This window comes from Diospyros lotus, chromosome 6 (assembly GCF_014633365.1).
Source record: "Diospyros lotus cultivar Yz01 chromosome 6, ASM1463336v1, whole genome shotgun sequence".
In the NCBI taxonomy this organism is placed as follows: Eukaryota; Viridiplantae; Streptophyta; class Magnoliopsida; order Ericales; family Ebenaceae; genus Diospyros; species Diospyros lotus.
The window spans coordinates 20405953-20427376 of NC_068343.1; the positions used below are offsets into that span (position 1 = coordinate 20405953).

A 21424-nucleotide genomic window follows, 5' to 3' on the forward strand; every position below is an offset into this window, starting at 1 on the left:
TTAACCTTTTCGCCCAACCCCTCTGCTTATGTCTATCGGAATGCGTACACTCTCTGCAACTCAACTCTTCTTTTCTCTTTCCAGTTTCCAGTTCCTCCCTGCCATGGCTTCTTCAAGGACTTCAGAGGAAGAGACCCAATTGGAGAATCGCCCGCGTCTCCACCACCGCACACCAAAAGAAATCGATCGCCAACGCACGCAGAGATCACCGAACAAGTTAGTTTATCAGATGTACGAATCACTCTTTCCTTCTGTTTGAAGAGCGATAAGTGGATGCAATGCCACGAGGTAGTGGTGTTTCTTAAGCATTTCATTTAAAATTATGCAGTTTAATCTTCGTAGTTTGGTTTTTTGGAAGTCGCTTTTTCGGTCTCCCAATTGTTTGTGTAAATGCTTGACTGACTAAAGATGGAAAAGTAACAAAATAATGATGGCGAAAACTAAGCTTGAAGTGTGATGTTATTGCTTTAAAAGATAGATTTGGCTAGGACAATAATATTAAGATCAACAGTGGCTATCCCCATAATACAACACATTCTTCTTGTACTACAAACTATAGAGCAATAATAGTATAAGGTAATAAGAATAACAAGGGAAATAAAACCCAAACAAATGTTGATCAAAAGAGTGAGTAATAAAAAATATTAGAGAAGAAAAAGTAACGAAGCGAGCAATAATAGTATAAGGTAGCAGAAAAAACAAAGGAAATAAAACTTAGCAAATATTGATACAAAAGAGTGAGTAATATAAAATATTAGAGAAGAAAAAGTAATAAAATGAAATAGTAAGGACAAGTTGCTCTATTTATAGAGGAAATGTGAGCAATCTCAGTGATCTGTTACACAAGACTCACCAACTTTTAGTCAAAAAAAATATTGTCAACAAGCATAATTTCAACACAACCTTTATTGTAAATTATAAGCCTTACTGCTCACATTACACCCCCCACAACTCTTTGTTGTTCAACACGGTGTTGCACTAATAAGCCATGCACTCACCTAATAATTTATAAGTGCTCTAAAAATTTAGTCACAAATTTCATAGAATCAACCTCACTCCACACTTATATAGGTGAATCCATTGAGTGTATACCGCAATATTATACACCACCCATAAGGGATATAAAATTTATAAAGAGTTTAGCTTAACCCTCGTACATCGTAGTTAATCAACACAATTTACACCATAGAATGGGATAGCACAAAAAAAATAGTGTTTCACCAAGATCAAGATATGATTTGTTATTACCCATATGAACTTAATTCATGAGATCTCCAATCACATAGGTTGGGTTACCACCACTTTGATTTTCTCAATTCGCAATGGTCATATTCCTCTCGATGTTTCATTTATTAATTTTCTACCCAAGGGTTTGGACAGAGGATCGGTCAATTTCACTTTTGACTTTCACATAATTCATGAAAATAATTCCATCTCTAAGCAGCTGTATTACTACATCATGTTTTAAATGAATATGTATATTCTTGCCATTATAAGATTTATTCTTTGTAATGGCTATTGTTGTTTGGCAATCACAATGCAAAGACTCAGATAGTGTTGGTTTCATACCCAATGGAATATCTACTAAGAAGTTTCTCAACCACTCAACCTCATTACCAGCAAACTTCAGAGCTACAAACTCTGACTCCATGGTGGATTTAGCTATAATAGTTTGTTTGGCTTATTTTCGAGCTACTCCACCCCCATTAAAGTTGAACAAATATCCACTAGTAGATTTTATTTCATATGAATCACAGATCCAATTAGCATCACTGTATTCTTCTAATACAGTAAGAAATCCAATATATAAAATCCCATAATCCACAGTACCTCTCAAATATCTCATTAGTTTAACTAATGCAAACCAATGTTCACAATTAGGATTTTGTGTATATCTACTCAGTCTACATATAGCATAAGTTATATGTAACACCCCACCTACACAGGGCATGTTATGTCTTAGAATTTTGGAACTTATTTTTTTTTTTGAATTACATCATTTCCTGAAATTCCTTAAACTTATCTAGTGCTTTGACAAAATAATTTATACACTAGAGATAAATAAAATATTACAAAGCAGAAGCTGGAATCGAACTTGATCATAGCATTTCATACATAGATGATTGAACATAACACTTATTACAAAGTTGATACATAAGCTTTTAAAGATAATTTAAAACGTACATGATATTTGAAATGTCCATACTACAACATAACATGGTACACTTGCTTATTCCTTGACGACTCGTGTCACTACACATCTTCGACTTCCGTACCATCACTGCAAATCCCGACTGGAACGTTGAATATTCCAGGGGCAAAACTCGAATTAGATAATAAACCATCTAAGTAAGGGTATAAGATGTTTAATATGTGTATATGCAATGTCTTACTCATCGTAGGTGTCAACCTGCACTCTCCATGCTACTTACCATTTTTACGGCCACCTCTTTCGAAGCCGGGGTGTATGGGGGCACCCTTGGTACAGTAGCGGTGCTAGTTCGTACTCCCTACGACCACAATGTATGTGATCAATGATATCAACGTGTACATATACATTTCATAGCATGTCATGAGTGCAGTCTACGTGATGGATACATATCAGGGCATGTCAATATGATGAAGCATTCCCTAAGATCGGGTGTAAACATAAATATTTATAACCGTACTAATATTGCAACGGTACACTTATAATTTAAGTTGCCTCGAAAAGCGTGTCGTCCTCGAAAGACGAGTTATTTCCCAATCCTCGTGCTCCAAGGATTCCTAAAATATTAAATTTATTCCAAATTGTTAATTTACTATTTTCTCATAATTCTATAATTTCTCTTTATTTTCTAAGTCTTATTTTCTCAAAATTCCATAATAAATATCTAAACTTTCATATAACCCAATTTCTCTTTACTAATATTCTTTAAATAATATTTCTGGCCTTCTGGAATTTTCTTGAAAATTTTCAAATTAAATTCCTATTTTTTCCTTATTTTCATAATAGAAAAACTACTTAAATAAATAATTAATTTAGCATTTTCTAGAAAACTTTTCACAAAATAAGACATAAACAAAATTCTAGATTTTCTGAAAATTTTTGCAAAATTTTATCTATTTTCTTTTTATTTTATTTTTTTCTTTTTTCTTTTCTTTTCTTTTTTTTCTTTCTTTCCTGGCGGGCGCGTGCGGGCCACGCGCCTTCTTCCTACTCGCGGGCGTGGGAGACCACGCGCCTGACCCCCTCCTCGGGTCGTCTTCTCCGACGGCCAAATTGTCGCCGACGACCCTGCCGGGCTTCCAAGCTTCAAAAGAAGCTTTTTTCTTCTTAATTTCGACCTCCCGAACCCGATTTTAACCTTGAAATTTAGAAAAAAACCAACAAAAATACCTTTTTTGTTGGTTGAAGTCTCGGCTCTGGTGATTCGCTACTTTTCCGGCGAGCTTCAATTCTTCTTCTCCTTTACTCTGTTGGCCACTAAATGCTCCAGAAAACTTGCCCACAACTCAAGGAGTAAAACCCCGCTCACCACGCTCTCAATCACTGCCCCAATCACCCACTCTTTGAAGTAAAAATTCTAATGCAAAGAGGCTGCTCGAATGCGGCTATTTATAGCCGAAATCCGTTGTGAACTGTCTCATCAAGGCACCCACGTATCCTGGACGACCATCCTGTTGGCCATTGCGGCATTAATGCCGCCCCTCATCCCTGGTAGCTTATTGCAGGCGCGGCCAGAGCATGGTTGCGCGCCTACTCTGATTTTTTTTTATTTATATATATATAATGTACATACATACATACATACATACATACATACGAGTTTATAATATATATATATACATACATACATTAGTATAAAATCCAATTTTAATACAAATTTTCTGATATTTTTACTATATACTTTATATAATTACAACACAATAAATTTAACTACTAAATTTATACATACCAACTAAAATTCTAATAATTTCTCTAGGGTCTAAAATATCAAATTATAATTATGTCCTAGGATATTACATTCTCATCTCCTTACAAAAATTCCGTCCTCGAAATTTGATCATTCTTTGCTCATATGATCCTCAAATAGGTAGGGAAAGTTAATCTTCATGTCTTCTTCCCGTTCCCAAGTTATTTCTTCACTCACCGGGTTTCTCCACAGGACTTGCACAAGGGGAATTGATTTGTTTCTTAGAACTTGATCCCTACGATCCAAAATTTTAACCGGTTTCTCAACGTATGAAAGATTTTCTTGAACTTTGACAGCTTCGATCGGCATTATTTGAGGGGGATCTAGTTCATGCTTACGGAGTTGCGATACATGAAATACATTGTGGAGGTTTGATAGGACCAGGGGTAGAGGAAGTCGATAAGCGACTGGTCCAATTCTTTCCACTATATCATACAGACCTATATACTTGGGACTTAACTTGCTCTTTTTCTTATTGTTTCGAGTTACCATTCTTAGTGGAGATATCTTTAGATACACTTTATCACCAACTTGGAACTCTAAATTCCTTTTTCTAGTATTCGCATAGGATTTCTGATGATCCTGAGCTTCCTTGATTTTTTTCCGAATGATCTTTATCTTTTCTGACGTCTCCTAAACGATCTCAGGTCCCAAGATTTGACATTCACCTACCTCAGTCCAGCATATCGGGGACCTACATTTTTGTCCGTATAAGGCTTCATATGAAGCCATTCCAATGCTGCTGTGATAGCTGTTATTGTAAGCGAACTCTACCAATGGTAAATGTTCCTCCCAGCTTCTTGAAAAGTCAATAGCATAGGCCCGCAACATATCTTCTAAGGTTTGAATGGTCATTTCTGATTAACCATTAGTCTGGGGATGATAGGCTGTACTTAGCCTAAGTTGAGTACCTAAATACTTTTGCAAGCTTCCCCAAAACCTAGAAGTGAACCTTGGGTCGCGGTCTGACACAATACTTACAGGCACTCCATGCAATCTAATAATTTCGTTAAGATACTGCTGGGCTAACTTGCTGATCAGTTGGCCTACTTTCATAGCCAGAAAATGAGCAGACTTAGACAATCTGTCAACTATCACCCAAATAGCATCATTCCCTTTAGGACTTTTTGGTAATCCCGTCACGAAATCCATCGTAATATGTTCCCATTTCCATTTCGGGATTTCTAATGGCTGCAAACTTCCACCTGGTTTTTGATGCTCAGTCTTGATTCTCTGACACGTGTCACATTGACTAACGTATCTTGCCACGCTTTTCTTCGTTCCCAGCCACCAATACACAGCCTTTAAGTCTTGATACATCTTAGTGGCACCAGGGTGTATCGAGTATCTGGATTGGTAGGCTTCTACCAAAATTATTTGTCGTAATTCCCTCACGCGAGGTACATATATCCTTCCTTGAAACGGAAGGATGTTGTCTCTTACTTCAAATTCTGGTCTCTTTGCTTGACCGTGCTCATCGATTCATAACTTAATTCAAGAATCTTCTGAATAAGCTTGCCGTATTTGATCCATTAATTCTGGTTGCAAAGTGAGACTAACTGCGTAGGCAGAGTTATCTCGAGAAACTACTCCCACCATCATCAAACTAAAAGCCTCAACTACCTTCCACTCAGATACCATCATTCCAGCCATATAAGGCGTTTCTTTCCTGCTTAAGGCATTAGCTACAACGTTTGCTTTACCTGTATGGTATTGGACAGTGCAGTCATAATCTTTTAACAACTCCATCCATCTTCGTTGCCTCATGTTCAATTCTTTCTACGATAATACGTATTGTAGGTTCTTGTGATCAGTAAAAATTTCGAATTTCTCGCCATATAAATAATGTCTCCAAATCTTTAAGGCAAACACCACCGCTGCCAACTCCAAATCGTGGGTCGGGTAATTCCGCTCGTGGTTCTTAAGCTGTCGGGACCTATAGGCAATGACCCTACCGTGCTGCATCAACAGACATCCCAAACCGTTTCTTGATGCGTTTGTGTACATCATAAATCCTCTTGATCCGTTTGACATAGCCAGTACCGGAGCGGTTGTGAGTTTATTTTTAAGCATCTGAAAACTTTCTTCGCACCACTCGTTCCAATCGAACTTCACCCCTTTCTATGTTAACTTGGTGAGGGGCGTTGCGATCTTGGAAAATCTTTCCACGAATTTTCTATAATACCCAGCTAATCCCAAGAAACTCTTAACTTCTGTAACAGACTGAGGTTGCTTCCAATTCTTCACAACCGCTATCTTTGCTGGGTCGACCGATATTCCTTCGGCCGATATAACGTGCCCTAAAAATGCCACTTGGTATAACAAAAATTCACATTTCGAGAATTTGGCATACAGTTTATATTTTTGCAACGTTTGCAATATCACCCTTAAATGCGACTCGTGCTCTTCTTCTGATGGAGAGTATATCAGTATGTCGTCTATGAACACGATCACAAACTTGTCAAAAAATGGTCTGAAAACTCGGTTCATGGAATCCATAAAAGCTGCTGGGGCATTGGTTAGCCCGAACGGCATCACCATGAATTCGTAGTGCCCATATCGAGAAAGAAAAGCTGTCTTAGGCACATCCTCTGCCTTGATCCTCAATTGGTAGTACCCTGATCTCAAGTCGATCTTTGAGAAGACCTTGGCTCCTTATAACTGGTCGAACAACTCCTCTATTCTGGGAAGTGGGTACTTATTTTTTACAGTTATCTTATTCAGCTACCGATAATCTATGCACATTCTCAAACTCCGATATTTTTTCTTAACAAAAAGCACTGGCGCACCCCATGGCGACATGCTTGGTCTGATGAACCCCTTGTCCAACAACTCTTGAAATTGGGCCTTTAATTCTTTTAACTCTGCGGGGGCCATTTTATATGGAAACCGGACTTGACCCCGGTACAATTTCTATCGAAAACTCGATCTCTCTCTGGGATGGCAATCCAGGCAATTCTTTGGGAAACACATCCTTGAACTCTCTAACGATTCATACTTCTTCAATTTTCAATGATTCCTCATTTTTCCCTTGGACACAAGCTAAGTATTCCTGTGCCCCTTGTCGTAATAGTTTCTTAGCCTTTAGAGCTGAGATCCACTTCTTTTCACTTGCCCTCTTTTTCCCTCGAAACTTGACATTCGAACCTCCGCTTTTGAAACTAACTATCTTAGCTTTACAGTCCAATGTAGCGTTGTATTTGGTTAGGAAGTCCATTTCTAGAATCACGTCAAAATTTTGAAATTCTAGAAGGATTAGATCCACCAGGAACTCAACTTCTCCTATCTGAATTTTTCTATTTTTATAACTTGAGGAGGATTCTAGAGACTTCCCCATTGAGGTTGCCACGATCATACGACAACTCAGGTTTTTCGATTTTTCTCCTAGTACTTCAGCAAATGCATGCGAAATGAATGAATGACTTGCTCCTGAATCTATCAAAACATGCATAGAAATACCAGATGTAGACATGGTACCTTCGATTACAGCTGGGTCTTCTACTGTATCTTGCTGAGTTAGATGAAACACACTTCCCTGCTGCACCCTGGTATTTCTTGATGATCCTTGAGGTTGACTTATCTGCCGCGGCTTGGGGCAATCCCTTGTAAAATGCCCTGTCTGCTGACAGTTAAAACAAGTGATTCATTTCTTAGAGTAGCTTAGATTGATATGTCCCTCCTCTCCGCAGTTATAGCAGCCTTTCGTTCCAAATCGATACGGCCTTTCGGGGTGTTGCTTCTGGCATCTTGTGCATGGATTACTAGGCTTGAACTTAGGCCTCTTGAGATCCAGCTTCTTGCTTGCTCTTTGATTACTTGCTTGCTGACTTTCTCCTTGAATGACTTCAATCCGGCTCAGATTAGCCTCAGTTGTGACGGCTTGCAGCACCACTTCTGCATAAGACTGGGTACTTACACTACTCAGGGCTCGCTGAAGCCTCAGATTTAGCCCCCCTAAGAACTTTTGGGTTTTTATCCTTTCATCTCATTCATAAATGGGCATGTACCTAATCAATCAGTTGAAAGCATCTTTGTACTGGGCTACGGTCATGTCCCCGGTTTGCCTTAACTCCATAAATTCTCTCTCCTTCTTCACTCTTAGACTTAGAGGAAAGTACTTCTCGTCAAAGAGTTCTTTGAATCGCTCCCAGGTGACGTATGGTGCCCTAGCTCGAGGGGTTATTGCTCGCTTAACTCCCTTCCACCATCTGTCTGCCTCGTCTTGAAGCATGAAGGTGGCATAGTTGACTTTCTCTTCTTCTCCACAGTGCAAGTGGTCTAACAGCTTTTCCGTTTGTTCAATCCAGAATTCCCCTTCGCTGGGGTCTACGCCAAGTTTCCCTTGAAATACGGGGGGATTTTGTCGACGATAGAGGTCGAGCATGTTGACTGTATGGCCGTCCCAGGAGTGAGTTCCTTGCATAAATCCCACCATGCTTCCTAGTATTCGCTCCATTTGGTCAAGTCGACTACTCCTAGTCTCCTGGCTAGAGTCACCTTCTAGGTTATCACTTGTGTTTCCCTCTGCATTGCTAGCTCGTTGATTAGGTGTCCTAGATCCTACTGCTATCCCTTTTTGAGTGTTCACCATCTGAAAAGAAAATAATATTCTCGATTAGCTAACAGGGTCTTACCATTCGATAAAGTTAATCCTTCATTAATTCCACATATATTATACATCCGATTATAAAATGTCATAGGCCATGCAGTACATAAGTCATGAAGATAGTTAGAGCATTTCTAGCTATGTCTACTTGGGTCCGGACGACCTCCATATCCAAGCGTCTTTTTCTTCTTTGGACTCGTACGATGGTCCCTCAAGATCGTCCCTAATCTCTTCGTTCTCTTCTTCGTCCTCGGAGTCTGTGTCCTCAAACTCAAGAGGGTTATTTTCGGCCCAAAGTACGAGTATATTGTCTTCCTCTTCTGCCTTGATCGGGTCTCCCATTTCTTCTTCCTCTTCCGCCTCGATCGGGTCTCTCATTTCTTCGTTAGACTCCTCCACTAGCACCGGCTCGTATAGCTCCACCAGTTGCTCGCGAATCCGCTCGAAATAAAGATGAAATTCTAGGAATTGCTAGCCCTGCCTGACCCAATCATCGAAGTCTTGCAGATCGCCTTCCAGAACACCAACCAGCATATTTATTTGGAACTGGACTAGGTTAGGCTAGAGTCGGTAACTCGGGAGTACGTCGTCGATGATTTCTTCCATTTGGACCAAATGCTCCATGATGCCTTCATTTGGTTCCGGGTCTCAAGATGATGTGCCCAATGATCGACTAATACTTACTCTAAGAAATTTCCCGCCATCCTGTCATCACAACTCTCGTTAGTACCTATAATTGACCTCGAGTTGGTACTTCTAACCTTCTTCGATTCTCGATATAAGTGCTAACGTTCAGTCTAAGTTATCTACTTAGTTGAGTTTTAATACCAACTGTAACACCCTACCTACTCAGGGCATGTTATGTCTTAGGAATTTTGGAACTTATTTTTTTTTTTCGAATTACATCATTTCCGAAATTCCCTTAAACCTATCTAGTGCTTTGACGAAATCATTTATACACTAGAGATAAATAAAATGTTACAAAGCAGAAGCTGAAATCGAACCTGATCATAGCATTTCATACATAGATGACTGAACATAGCACTTATTACAAAGTTGATACATAAGCTTCTAAAGATAATTTAAAATGTACATGATACTTGAAATGTCCATACTAAAACATAACATGGTACACTTGCTTATTCCTTGAGGCCTCGTGTCACTACACATCTTCGACTTCCGTACCATCACTGCAAGTCCCGACTGGAACGTTAAATATTTCAGGGGTAAAACCCGAATTAGATGATGAACCATCTAAGTAAGGGTACAAGATGTTTAATATGTGTGTATGCAATGTCTTACTCATCGTACGTGTCAACTGCACCCTCCATGCTACTTACCATTTTTACGGCCACCTCTTTCGAAGCCGGAGTGTATGGAGGCACCCTTGGTACAATAGCGGTGCTAATTCGTGCTCCCTACGGCCACGATGCATGTGATCAATGATATTAACGTGTACATATACATTTCATAGCATGTTATGAGTGTAGTCTACGTGATAGATACATATCAGGGCATGTCAATATGATAAACCATTCCCGGAGATCGGGTGTAAACATAAATATTTATAACCGTACTAATCTTGCAACGGTACACATACAATTTAAGTTGCCTCGAAAAGCATGTTGTTCTCGAAAGATGAGCTATTTCCCAATCTTCATGCTCCAAGGATTCCTAAAATATTAAATTTATTCCAAAATGTTAATTTACTATTTTCTTATAATTTCTCTTTATTTTCAAAGTCTTATTTTCTCAAAATTTCATAATAAATATCTAAACTTTCATATAACCCAATTTCTCTTTACTAATATTCTTTAAATAATATTTCTGGCCTTCTGAAATTTTCTTGAAATATTTCAAATTAAATTCCTATTTTTTTCTTATTTTCATAATAGCAAAACTACTTAAATAAATAATTAATTTAGCATTTTCCAGAAATTTTTTCACAAAATAAGACATAAACAAAATTCTAGATTTTTTGAAAATTTTTGCAAAATTTTATCTATTTTCTTTTTATTTTTTTTTTCTTTTCTTTCTTTTTTGGCAGGTCATGCGGGCAACGCGCCTTCTTCCTACTTGCGGGCGCGTGGTCACACGCGCCCGACCCCCCCTCGGGTCGTCTTCTCCGACGGCCAAATCGCTGCCGGCGACCTTGTCGGGCTTCCAAGCTTCAAAAGAAGTTTCACTCCTCCTTAATTTCGACCTCCCAAACCCGATTTTAACCTTGAAATTTAGAAAAAAAACCAACAAAAATACCTCATTTTACTTGTTGAAGTCTCGGCTCCAGCAATTCGAGGCTTTTTCGGCGAGCTTCGATTCTTCTTCTCCTTTACTCTGTTGGCCACCAAATGCTTTAGAAAACTTGCCCACGACTCAAGGAGTAAAACTCTGCTCACCACACTCTCAATCACTGCTCCAATCACCCCCTCTTTGAAGTAAAAATTCTGATGCAAAGAGGCTGCTCGAATGCGGCTATTTATAGCCAAAATTCGCCAAGAACTGTCCCATCAAGGCGCTCGTGTGTCCTAGACGACCATCCCATCGGCCATTGCGGCATTAATGCCGCCTCTCACCCTTGGTAGCTTGTTGTAAGCGTGGCCAGAGCATAGCTAAATTAATGTCTTATTTTGCAAGAAAATAGATAAAATTTTTGCAAAAATTTCCAAAAAATCTAGAATTTTGTTTGTCTTATTTTGTGATAAATTTTCTAGAAAATGCTAAATTAATTATTTATTTAAGTAGTTTTGCTATTATGGAAATAAGGAAAAAATAGGAATTTAATTTGAAAAATTTCAAGAAAATTTCAGAAGGCCAGAAATATTAATAAAGAGAAATTGGATTATATGAAAGTTTAGATATTTATTATGGAATTTTGAGAAAATAAGACTTAGAAAATAAAGAGAAATTATAAAAATTATGAGAAAATAGTAAATTAACATTTTGGAATAAATTTAATGTTTTAGGAATCCTTGGGGCACGAGGATTGAGAAATAGCTCGTCTTTCGAGGATGACACGCTTTTTAAGGCAACTTAAATTGTAAGTGTACCGTTGCAAGATTAGTATGGTTATAAATATTTATGTTTACACCATATCTTCGGGAATGCTTCATCATATTGACATGCCCTGATATGTATCCATCACGTAGATTATACTCATGACATGCTATGAAATGCATATGTACACGTTGATATCATTGATCACATGCATCATGGCCGTAGGGAGTACGAACTAGCACCGCTACTGTACCAAGGGTGCCCCCATACACCCTGGTTTCGAAAGAGGTTGTTGTAAAAATGGTAAGTAGCATGGAGGGTGTAGTTGACATCTACGATGAGTAAGACATTGCATGCACACATATTAAACATTTTGTACCCTTACTTAGATGGTTCATTATCTAATTCGGATTTTGCCCCTGGAATATTTAACGTTCCAGTCGGGACTTGCAGTGATGGTACGAAAGTCGAAGATGTGTAGTGACACAAGTCGTCAAGGAATAAGCAAGTGTACCATGTTATGTTGTAGTATGGACATTTCAAGTATCATATACGTTTTAAATTATCTTTAGAAGCTTATGTATCAACTTTGTAATAAGTGCTATGTTCAGTCATCTATGTATGAAATGCTATGATCATGTTCGATTTCAACTTCCGTTTTGTAAGATTTTATTTATCTCTAGTGTATAAATGATTTCGTCAAAGCACTAGATAGGTCTAAGGGAATTTCGGAAATGATGTAATTCAAAAAAAAAAAAAAATAATAAGTTCCAAAATTCCTAAGACATAACATGCCCTGAGTAGGTAGGGTGTTACAGTTGGTATCAAAGCTCAACTAAGTAGATAACTTAGACTGAACGTTAGCACTTATATCGAGAATCGAAGAAGGTTAGAAGTACCAACTCGAGGTCAATTAGGGGTACTAACGAGAGTTGTGATGACAGGATGGTAGGAAATTTCTCAGAACAGGTATTAGTCGATCATTGGGCACATCGTCTTAAGACCTGGAACCAAATGAAGGCATCATGGAGCATTTGGTCCAAATGGAAGAAATCATCGACGACGTACTCCCGAGTTACCGACTCTGGATTGACCTAGTCCAGTTCCAGATAAATATGCTGGTTGGTGTTCTGGAAGGCGATCTACAAGACTTCGATGATTGGGCCCGGCAAGGCGAGCAATTCCCAGAATTTCATCTTTATTGCGAGCGGATTTGTGAGCAACTGGTGGAGCTATACGATCCAATACTAGTGGAGGAGTCTGATGAAGAAATGGGAGACCCGATCGAGGCGAAAGAGGAAAAAGAAATGGGAGACCCGATCGAGGCAAAAAAGTGAGACAATATACCCGTACTTTGGGCCGAAAATAACCCTCTTGAGTTTAAGGACACAGACTCCGAGGACGAAGAAGAGAATGAAGAGGTTAGGGAGGATCTTGAGGGACCATCGTACGAGTCCGAAGACGAAAAAAGACGCTTGGATATGGAGGTTGTCCGAACCTAAGTAGACATAGCTAGAAATGCTCTAACTATCTCCATGACTTATGTAGTGCGTGGCCTATGACATTTTGTAATCGGATGTATAATATCTGTGGAATTAATGAATAATTAACTTTATCGAATAGTAAGACCCTGTTAGCTAATCGAGAATATTATTATCTTTTCAGATGGTGAACACTCAAAGAGGGATAACAGTAGGACCTAGAACACCCAATCAACGAGTTAGCAATGTAGAGAGAAACGCAAGTGGTAACCTGGAAGGCGACTCTAGCTAAGAGACTAGGAGCAGTCGACTTGACCAAATGGAGCGAATACTGGGAAGCATGGTGGGATTTATGCAAGGAACTCACTTTCGGGACGGCCATACAGTCAACATGCTCGACCTCTACCGTCGATAGAATCCCTCCGTCTTTCAAGGGAAAGTTGGCGCGGACCTCAGCGAAGGGGAATTTTGGATTAAACAAACGAAAAAGCTGCTAGACCACTTACACTGTGGAGAAGAAGAGAAAGTCAATTGTGCCACCTTCATGCTTCAAGACGAGGCAGACAGATGGTGGAAAGGAGTTAAGCGAGCAATGACCCCTCGAGCTAGGGCATCATACGTCACTTGGGAGCAATTCAAAGAACTCTTCGATGAGAAAAAACTTTCCTTTAAGTTTGAGAGTGAAGAAGAATGAGAGAGAATTTATGGAGTTAAGGCAAATCGGGGACATGACCGTAGCCCAGTACAAAGATGCTTTCAACCGATTGATCAGGTAAATGCTCATTTATGAAGGAGATGAAAGGATCAAAGCCCAAAAGTTCTTAGGGGGGCTAAATCTGAGGCTTCAACAAGCCCTGAGCAGTGTAAGTACCCAGTCTTATGCAGAAGTGGTGCTGCAAGCCGTCACAACTGAGGCTAATCTGAGTCGAATTGAAGCCATTCAAGGATAAAGTCAACAAGCAAGTAATCAAAGAGCAGGGAAGAAGCTGGATCTCAAGAGGCCTAAGTTCAAGCCTAGTAATCCATGCACAAGATGCCAAAAGTAATACCCCGGAAGGCCGTGCCTATTGGGAACGAAAGGCTGCTACAACTGCGGAGAGGAGGAACATATCAATCTAAGCTGCCCTAAGAAAGGAATCACTTTGTTTTAACTGTCAGTAGACAAGGCATTTTACAAGGGATTGCCCCAAGCTGCAGCAAATAAGTCAACCTCAGGGATCATCAGGAAATTCTAGGGTGCAGCATGGAAGAGTGTTTCATCTAACTCAACAAGATACGGCAGAAGACCCAGCTGTAATCGAATGTACCATGTCTACATCTGGTATTCCTATGCATGTTTTGATAGATTCATGAGCAAGTCATTCATTTATTTCCATGCATTTGCTGAAGTACTAAGAGAAAAATCGAAAAATCTAAGCTGCCGTATGATCGTGGCAACCCCGATGGGGAAGTCTTTAAAAACCTCCTCAGGTTATAAAAATAGAAAAATTCAAATAAGAGAAGTTGAGTTCCTGGTGGATCTAATCCTTCTAGAATTTCAAGATTTTGACGTGATTCTAGGAATGGAATTCCTAACCAAATACAACGCTACATTGGACTGTAAAGCTAAGATAGTTAGTTTCAAGAGCAGAGGTTTGAATGTTAAGTTTCGAGTGAAAATGATGGCAAGTGAAAGGAAGTGGATCTCAGCTCTAAAGGCTGAGAAACTATTACGACAAGGGGCACAGGGATACTTGGCTTGTGTCTAAGGGAAAAGGAAGGAACCATTGGAAATCGAAGAAGTACGAATCGTTAGAGTGTTCGGGGATGTGTTTCTCGAAGAATTGCCTGGATTCCCGCCCCAGAGAGAGATCCAGTTTTTGATAGAAATTATACCAGGGTCAAGTCCAGTTTCCATATCCCCATATAAAATGGTCCCCACAGAATTAAGAGAATTAAAGGCCCAACTTCAAGAGCTATTGGACAAGGGGTTCATCAGACCAAGCATGTCGCCATGGGGTACGCCAGTGCTTTTTGTTAAGAAAAAAGATTGGAGTTTGAGATGTGCATAGATTATCGATAGTTGAATAAGATAACTGTAAACAATAAGTACTCACTTCCCAGAATAGAGGAGTTGTTCGACCAGTTACAAGGAGCCAAGGTCTTCTCAAAGATCGACTTGAGATCAGGGTACTACCAATTGAGGATCAAGGTAGAGGATGTGCTTAAGATAGCTTTTCATTCTCGATATGGGCACTACGAATTCATGGTGATGCCGTTCGGGCTAAGTAACGCCCCAGCAGTTTTTATGGATACCATGAATTGAGTTTTCAGACCATTTTTGGACAAGTTCGTGATCGTATTCATAGACAACATACTGATATACTCTCCCTCGGAAGAAGAGCAAGAGTCGCATTTAAGGGTGATATTGCAAACGTTGCAAAAACATAAGCTGTATGCCAAATTCTCGAAATGTGAATTTTGGTTATACCAAGTGGCATTTTTAGGGCACGTTATATCGGCCTTTGCTAGGTCGCAAAGATAGCGGCTGTAAAGAATTGGAAGTAACCTCAGTCTGTTATAGAAGTTAAGAGTTTCTTGGGGATTAGCTGGGTATTATAGAAAATTCGTGGAAAGATTTTCCAGGATCGCAACGCTCCTCACCAAGTTAACTCAGAAAGGGGTGAATATCAATTAGACCAAGCGGTGCGAAGAAAGTTTTCAAATGCTTAAAAATAAACTCACAACCGCTCTAGTACTGGTTACGCCAAACGGATCAGGAGAACTTATGGTGTACACAGATGCATCGAGAAACGGTTTGGGATATGTGCTGATGCAGCACGGTAGGGTCATTGCCTATGGGTCCCGACAGCTTAAGAACCACGAGCGAAATTACCCGACCCACAATTTGGAGTTGGCAGCGGTGGTGTTTTCCTTAAAGATTTGGAGACATTATTTATATGGCGAGAAGTTCAAAATTTTTACTGATCACAAGAACCTATAATACGTATTCTCGCAGAAAGAATTGAACATGAGGCAACGAAAATGGATGGAGTTGTTAAAAGATTATGACTGCACTATCCAATACCATCCGGGTAAAGCTAACATTGTGGCTGATGCCTTAAGTAGGAAAGAAACCCCTTATGTGGCTGGAATGATGGTATCTGAGTGGAAGCTAGTTAGGGCTTTTAGTTTGATGACGGTGTGAGTAGTTTCTTGAGATAACTCTGCCTACGCAGCTAATCTCACTCTACAACCTGAATTAATGGATTAAATACGACAAGTTTATTCAGAAGATTCTCGAATTAAGTTATGGATCGATGAGCACGGTCAAGCAAAGAGACCGGAATTGGAAGTAAGAGATAACATCCTTCGGTTTCAATGAAGGATATATGTACCTCGCGTGAGGGAATTACGACAAGTAATTTTGGGAGAAGCCCACCGATCCAGATAGTCGATACACGCTGGTGCCACTAAGATGTATCAAGACTTGAAGGTTGTGTATTGGTGGCCGAGAATGAAGAAAAGCGTGGCAAGATACGTTAGTCAATGTGACACGTGTTAGAGAATCAAGATTGAGCATCAAAAACCAAGTGGAAGTTTGCAGCCATTAGAAATCCCGAAATGGAAATGGGAACATATTACGATAGATTTCGTGATGGGATTACCAAAAAGTCTTAAAGGGAATGATGTTATTTGGGTGATAGTTGACAGATTATCTAAGTCTGCTCATTTTCTGGCTATGAAAGTAGGCCAACTGATCAGCAAGTTAGCTCAGCAGTATCGTAACTAGATTATCAAATTACATGGAGTGCCTGTAAGTATTGTGTCAAACCGCGACCCAAGGTTCACTTCTAGGTTTGGGGGAAGCCTGCAAAAGTGTTTAGATACTCAACTTAGGCTAAGTACAGCCTATCATCCCCAGACTGATAGTCAATCAGAAAGGACCATTCAAACCTTAAAAGATATGTTACGGGCCTTTGCTATTGACTTTCTAGGAAATTGGGAGGAACATTTACCATTGGTAGAGTTCGCTTACAATAACAACTATCACAGTAGCATTGGAATGGCTCCATATTATACGGACGAAAATGTAGGTCCCCGATATGCTGGATTGAGGTAGGTGAACGTCAAATCTTGGGACCTGAGATCGTTCAGGAGATATCGGAAAAGATAAAGATCATTCGAAAAAAATCAAGGAAGCTCAGGATCGTCAGAAATCCTACGTGAATATTAGAAGAAGGAATTTAGAGTTCCAAGTTGGTGATAAAGTGTATCTAAAGATATCTCCACTAAGAATGGTAACTCGAAACAACAAGAAAAAGAGCAAATTAAGTCCCAGGTATATAGGTCCATATGATATAGTGGAAAGAATTGGACCAGTCACTTATCGACTTCCTCTACCCCTGGCCCTGTTAAACCTCCACGATGTATTTCATGTATCGCAACTCCGTAAGCATGAGCTAGATCCCCCTCAAGTAATGCCGACTGAAGCTGTCGAAGTTCAAGAAAATCTTTCGTACGTTGAGAAACAGGTTAAAATTTTGGATCGCATGGATCAAGTTTTGAGAAACAAATCAATTCCCCTTGTGCAAGTCTTGTGGAGAAACCCGGTGAGTGAAGAAATAACTTGGGAACGGGAAGAAGACATGGAGATTAACTTTCTATACCTATTTAAGGATCCTATAAGCAAAAAATGATCAAATTTCGAGGACGAAATTTTTGTAAGGAGGGGAGAATGTAATATCCTAGGACATCATCATAATTTGATATTTTAGACCCTAGAAAACTTATTAGAATTTTAGTTGGTATATATAAATTTAGTAGTTAAATTTATTGTATTGTAATTATATAAAGTATATAGTAAAAATATCAGAAATTTTGTATTAAAATTTGATTTTATACTAATGTATGTATATATATATATATTATAAACTTGTATGTATGTACATTATATATATATAAATAAAAAAAATCAAAGCAGGCGCGTGGCCATGCTCTGGCTGCGCCTGCAACAAGCTACCAGGGATGAGGGGCAGCATTAATGCCGCAATGGCCGACGAGATGGTCGTCTAGGACACGTGGGCGCCTTGATGGAACAGTTCGCGGCGAATTTCGACTATAAATAGTTGCGTTTGAGTAGCCTCTTTGCATTAGAATTTTTACTTCAAAGAGCGTGTGATTGGGGCAGTGATTGAGAGTGTGGTGAGCGGGGTTTTACTCCTTGAGTCGTGGGCAAGTTTTCTAGAGCATTTGGTGGCTAAGGGAGCAAATGAGAAGAAGAATCGAAGCTCGCCGGAAAAGCTGCGAATCGCCGGAGCGAGACTTCAACCAGCAAAGCGAGGTATTTTTGTTGGTTTTTTCTAAATTTCAAGGTTAAAATCGGGTTTGGGAGGTCGAAATTAAGGGGGAGGGAAGCTTCTTTTGAAGCTTGGAAGCCTGGCAGGGTCGCCGGCGGCGATTTGGCCGCCGGAGAAGATGACCCGAGAGGGGGGGGTCGGGCGCGTGGTCACACGTGCCCGTGAATAAGAAGAAGGGGCGTGGCCTGCATGCGCCCGCTAGGAAAGAAAGAAAAAAAAAGAGAAAATAAAAAAGAAAATAGATAAAATTTTGCAAAAATTTCTAGAAAATCTAGAATTTTGTTTATGTCTTATTTTGTGATAAATTTTCTGAAAATGCTAAATTAATTATTTATTTAAATAGTTTTGTTATTATGGAAATAAGGAAAAAAAAGGAATTTAATTTGAAAAAATTCAAGAAAATTTCAGAAGGCCAGGAATATTATTTAAAGAATATTAGTAAAGAGAAATTAGATTATATGAAAGTTTAGATATTTATTATGGAATTTTGAGAAAATAAGACTTAGAAAATAAAGAGAAATTATGAGAAAATAGTAAATTAACATTTTGGAATAAATTTAATGTTCTAGGAATCCTTGGGGCACGAGAATTGAGAAATAGCTCGTCTTTCGAGGATGACACGCTTTTCGAGGTAACTTAAATTGTAAGTGTACCGTTTGCAAGATTAGTACGGTTATGAATATTTATGTTTACACCCGATTTTCGGAAATGCTTCATCATATTAACATGCCCTAATATGTATCAATCACATAGACTGCATTCATGACATGCTATGAAATGCATATGTACACGTTAATATCATCGATCACATGCATCGTGGTCGTAGGGAGTACGAACTAGCACCGTTACTGTACCAATGGTGCCCCCATACATCTCGACTTTGAAAAAAATGGCTGTAAAAATGGTAAGTAGCATAAAGGGTGTAGTTAACACCTACGATGAGTAAGACATTGCATACACATATATTAAACATCTTGTACCCTTACTTAGATAGTTCATCATCTAATTCGGGTTTTACCCCTAGAATATTTAACGTTCCAGTTGGGACTTGCAGTGATGGTACGAAAGTCGAAGATGTGTAGTGACACGAGTCGTTAAGGAATAAGCGAGTGTACCATGTTATGTTGTAGTATGGACATTTCAAGTATCATGTACGTTTTAAATTATCTTTAGAAGCTTATGTATTAACTTTGTAATAAGTGTTATGTTCAGTCATCTATGTATGAAATGCTATGATCATGTTCGATTTCAGTTTCCGCTTTGTAAGATTTTATTTATCTCATGTGTATAAATTATTTTGTCAAAGCACTAGATAGGTCTAAGAGAATTTCGGAAATGATGTAATTCGAAAAAAGAAATAAGCTCCAAAATTCCTAAAACATAACACGCCCTGAGTAGGTGGGGTGTTACACCGATTGCATGGGTGGGTGGGTTTGTGAAAGAGAGAGGCGATGAGTAAGGGAGTGAGTAGGTGGGAATATCATTCAACTTAGCCAATCTCAATCATTGATGTATATTAAAAATTTATCTTAGCCATTTAAATGTCTCTCTCTTACATTTTATATATTTTCAAAAACCGTTCTCCCTTATTATATAGATATATATATATATATTTATTTTTAATAATAAATATTTTATTAAAAATTAAATACAAAATACAATAACCTTTTACCTTCCTATTCTTCTCCCATATTTTTTATTGTTGTCTCTTCTCTCCATAATCCCATTAATTTTACATAAAACTCAACATAGTTTAACGCATGTTTATGGAATAAAAATTTATTTATTATTGATAAACTTTATCTTTTTAATATTATCAGTTTAATACTTTATTTTGTTTCCTTCTATAGGGGAATGAAGAATGTATAGTTTTTTTACTCGAATTGCACCGATCTTCTTAGAGTTTCAAGAAAAAATTAGTTTTTTTTTCTTTATTTATTATAGTAGGTTGTTTGGCTTTTTTTGTAACACCCATAAATTGTAATTTAATTTAATTATTCATTATCAGGATAATTTAATTTAAAAGAAATATTAAAATAACTTCTTGTTGTAAATAAAAAATAAATTATGTGGATTTAAGGAAATAAGAAATTAAGATAATTAATTATGTTATTTTAGAAAATTTCTGGAATAAGAAAAAAATTGAAATAAATTAAATTGTGGGATTTTTAAAAGTTTCGAGTATTAATGTAATTAATTAAGTGGGTGTTTGTGTGAATAATGGAAGTTTGGGGGTGGCTAGTGCGTTTCTGTAAAAGGGACCAAATGTCCCTTTAAATTTAATGGTTGCGGTATAAAGGTAAAGGCGAGCGTGGGCGCAGGCGGTTCGCGCACGAGACGGGTGAGGGGGCAATAGAGGGTTCGAGCCCGCGGGTGTGCGCGCGCGATGCAGGGAAATTCGGCTGATTTTAATCAGCCTAGGCGTCCCAAAACGACGTCGTTTTGGGTTAGAGGCGGTGGCCTCCAGCGGCTGGCCGCACGCTGCCACGTGACGCCCTCCCATCCACTCGTTTTTGGCCGATTTAAAGCCTAATTCGGGCGTTCCTTTTTGCAAATGAAACAATAAAAATTTGGGAGAAGCAGCAGCGTGCGCGTGGGAGAAATTTGAGAGATTTTGGGGCCAAAATTCAAATTAAATTAAGTTTAATTCAAAAGTTAATTTTTCAGGTATGTAGAGAAGTTAATAATTAATATTTTGTACGGTCAGAATTTTATTTAGAGCCCAATTTTGTTAATTTTGGCGAATAATTGAGATATTGCAGTTTGTATAATTTTCACTGTGTTGAGTCAAAACAAACCTAATGATATGTTCGTAAAGGCAAGTTCTTCATACCCACCTCGTCGATTCTTTCGTTGTCAATTTATTTGACCTTTTTTCGTTTGTTTCGGCTGTTAATAAATTATGAAATTTTAATCGGTGTGTTTTAAAATTTTAATTTATTAATCTGGTCTCGAGAATTTTATTCGTTGGTTGCCTACGGGGGTTTGTGCCACCCCCAAGCTTGTGGGAATGATGTCGTACTCACTCGGGGCTAGGTTCTTAGCTGT

General features: G+C 38.7%; 1 long non-coding RNA gene across 1 annotated transcript; it reads left to right on the forward strand.

The window, feature by feature from the left end:
- Nucleotides 1-3: 3 nt before the first annotated feature.
- On the forward strand, nt 4-19627 carry LOC127803363 (uncharacterized). The gene is made up of 2 exons (XR_008023510.1): nt 4-288; nt 19431-19627. It is a non-coding gene; the product is annotated as an uncharacterized LOC127803363 (long non-coding RNA).
- Nucleotides 19628-21424: the final 1797 nt, after the last annotated feature.